The following is a 4,093-nucleotide window of genomic DNA, read 5'->3' on the forward strand; positions in this document are numbered from 1 at the left end:
AATAGGTACCTGGATGTTAGAGGAGGAAAATCCTTTGTTCCTGTAGCAGTGGATGAGCTGGAAGGATGTGCCTCTGGGTCTTTGGGCAGCCTCCTTTCTTTCTGCATGGTGAAGGGCTTCTCTGAAGAAGGAAACCAGCCCATAACCAGAAGCAAAGTCGAGAGATGAGCTCTGGTGACACAGTGTGAGTGGTGGATCCAGCTCTCACTTTGAATCCTTGTATCCCACTTAATACCCTTTCTTACTTAAACTGATTAGCGGTAGACTGTTGTCATTAACAACTGAGAGTCATAATTAATCCAATGACCCAGTGGTTAAAGTATTCGCTCTAATGTTTTCAGAGATATTTATTAAACATCATTTGTGGGCCTGAAGCCCACTACCCTATTCCTCTATACTTAACATAACAACAACAAAAAAGGGGTCATCAAATTGTGACTTGTTAATTTTAAGTCAGTTAAGAACAGTATTCTCCCTTTCAGGAAAATAAATGATATTTATTATAACAAGAGAAGAGAATATACAATAGTTGCTAATTTTTTTGAGAAATCTCTCTCTAGAAATGATGCTTGCTTGCTATTTTAATGTTTAAGTAGAGGATCAGTGAGGGACTGATGTGAGGCAATGAGGGACTCTGCCTCAAACGAGGTTCTGGAGTTATGATTGGATTCACCAAGGACCATTTATTTCTACCCCAGGGCCTAAGCAAAAATAGTCAGAAACTTCACCCTATTGTGTGCACAGAACTTGGTTGTTCAACCCTTGGTACTAAGTGAGTTCCCAGCTTACAGTGGGGGTGGGATGATGGTGTCACACTGTGGCAGATGGCTGAAAACTGCAAAGTAATATTTAATGTTGCGTAGTCCTGCCTTGGAAATGAGTGAACCTTTGATTGGTGTCCTGAAATTTCCGTCTCATTGCCTAACAAATTTCAAAGTTAGCCCAGCACAGAAAAGGAACTCATCCCAGATTTTGGTAAGGTTTTAAAACACATGACAAGATAATCAAATTTTGAGCATGTTGCCTAAAAAGGGCAGATCTCTAGCTCAGATGAATTAAAACTGCAATGACAGAACTTTTTATTAGAACATGTGAAGAGGAAGAATATTTTTAATATTCCTTGTGACAGGAGAAGTGAAATTTTAAAAGTAACTCACAAGTTGAAAAGGCGGATGAGCCCAAATAAGACCATTAGCATAGGAAGATCACATTTAAAGAGATTCAAAAAATGATGCTTGAATTTTAAAATTAAGATAGAAGAAACGTACTTTCAGAAACTGTTGGAAAGTAGTCAATCCTGTGGTGTAGAGGTATAAGTCAGTTTTCCTTTCAAAGAGTCATTGATGACATTTAATTTTCTGTTAGCAAATTTCTGCAATCCGTCCTCCTTCCAAAGGGCAACCACTGGGAGGTGAGAACTTATCTCAATCTTTTGTTTCCCCCCATCTTTTCACTCTCTGGTAAAACAATACCCCTCGTAAGCAATGTTCAGCCCTGCTTTTTTTTTTTGCGTTACGCGGGCCTCTCACTGCTGTGGCCTCTCCCGTTGCGGAGCACAGGCTCCGGACGCGCAGGCTCAGCGGCCATGGCTCACGGGCCCAGCCGCTCCGCGGCATGTGGGATCTTCTCGGACCGGGGCACGAACCCGCGTCCCCTGCATCGGCAGGCGGACTCTCCACCACTGCGCCACCAGGGAAGCCAAGCCCTGCTGTTTTTTTTGTTACAGACCTTCCTGTACACTTGCAAGTATCAGAAACATCAGCCATACATTTCTCCTACCTCGGCACGTGGAGGAACGTAGCACAGCTACTTTGTTAAGGATGGCTATGTGCAGGTTTCAGCTGAAAGACATTAAAGAGTCTCTCAATTTGTGCTCATTGGCAAGTGGTGGCTGCATGCCTGCTCTTTCCTCACCCATTTATCAAGGGCCTGCACCATAGTTCTGCAAGGCTCAGAGATGAAAACAGTATCTCCTGCTCTTAAGTAGCCTACAGCCTAGTGTGAATCCAAGTATGAAAGGCAATACTATACAGACTCTTCACCATTGACTCTGAGGTTAGGAGAGCAGCCTTTAGCTCTGAAACAAGGCAGTTAACTGACCTGGACACTCAAGACACTTGTCTTGTCAATATTGTGATTTAATGAACTGAGTTAAGCAACTAGAGTTGTCTCTGAAGTGTGGACATTACCTAAGTTCTAATGAAAAGATTTCAGACAATAACTCCCAGGAAATCTCCTCCTTACAAACAAAGGAGTCAACACATGCTGATTATTTGGGATGTTGGAGCATTTTCCATTAGTTTTAACTGTACTTTGAACATTTACAAATCTTCTTTCTCCCTTCCATCCTCCCTACATAACAGCAAATTACATTTCTTTAGTTATTCATCCCTGTTGAAAGCAGGTGCAAGGTGCCTTAGCTAATAGTCTACAACTACAAAGGTCTTGCACAGCTATCTTCCCCCCATAATGCATACCAGATACTCTCATGTTGTCCAGTCTATCATTCCCATACCTTCCACCCTTGTACTTTGAATCCTTGAACACTTAGACATGGGCTGTCCAGCACTCCTCTGCATGTGTGTCATTTTTTAAGAAGCTTCTTTCAGATGTGGTACATATATACAATGGAATACTACTCAGCCATAAAAATGAATGAAATAACGCCATTTGTGGCAACATGGATGGAACTAGAGATTATTATACTAAGTAAAGTAAGTCAGAAAGAGAAGACAGATACCATATGATATCACTTATATGTGGAATCTAAAATATGACACAAATGAACTTCTATGAAATAGAAACAGACTCACAGACATAGACAATAGACTTGTTGTTGCCAAGGGGAGGGGTTGGGGAAGGGATGGAGTGGGAGTTTGGGATTAGCAGATGCAAACTATTATATATAGAATGGATAAACAACAAGGTGCTACTGTATTGCCCAGGGAACTATTGATATATTCAATATCCTGTGAGAAACCATAATGGAAAAGAATATAAAAAATGTGTATATATGTATAACCAAATCACTTTGCTGTACAGCAGAAGTTAACACAACATTGTAAGTCAACTATATTTCAATAAAAAAAACAAATAAGAAGCTTCTTTCCAGTAGGAAGTGTGGTTGTCTTGTGAGAACTGAGCATGTACAATCCACAAGGACTTTTCAGCATTCTTTCTTGGGCTCCTACCCATTCACTGAGCCAGTTGTTAGTTGTAATCTCGCATTGCTAGATTATAATAGTTAGGTTCCTCTCACTATTCCCAATGTCCAGCTACCAGTAATTTTACTCCTTCCTATAGTTTGTCTTTCTTTCACCAAGTTTCTATTCATAAAACCTTGCTGAACTTACTTATATTCTGTTACCTTTTTATTCTTTCATTTCCCACTACCCTAATCTATGTATTCCCTAATTGGTATATTCCCTGTTTTCCATAGTAATACAAGCAAGAGTAAAGTTTACATTTTCAATAAGTAGATTTGTTAAAATGGTTTGAAAATTATTCAAGAAATAGAAACTGGCGTATCTTGAGGCAGACTGCGTTGGTTCAAACCCCAGTTCTGCCTCTTGCTGGTTGGGTTAGTCATTTATTCTGTTTCTTTAAGCATCCAGAGAGTGAGTGTAATAGTGGTACACAGGTTGTATTGAGAGGGTTCTGGCATTGGGTTCAAATCTTCACTGTCACTTATTTGCGGTCTAATGTTGGTCAAATTTACTTAACCTTTCTAAGTCACAGTGTGCTCTTCTGCAGTTCAAGGATAATGATAGCACCTGCCTCTTGGGATTATTGTATGGAATATGATATGCATGTAAAGCAGTTAGCACAGTGCCTGGCACACTTTAAGTGCAGAAAAACATGTTAGATATTCTTAGGAAAAACGCACAGCAGGGCCAAAGCTGATAAACTAAAACTCAGATATGTAAAATAGTATATAGCTTTCTAACTTTTTTATGACTGGATGAATATTGCTTCTGCTATTGAGGGGACAAAAGTGAAATTTCCCATCACAGGTCAATGTCTCTTCTAGTATCTTTCAGATAAATGGTATCTTTCAGATTATTTCCCCATTTTGCTGATAAATGGACAATCT

Source organism: Pseudorca crassidens, chromosome 9 (genome assembly GCF_039906515.1).
Source record: "Pseudorca crassidens isolate mPseCra1 chromosome 9, mPseCra1.hap1, whole genome shotgun sequence".
Classification (NCBI taxonomy): Eukaryota; Metazoa; Chordata; class Mammalia; order Artiodactyla; family Delphinidae; genus Pseudorca; species Pseudorca crassidens.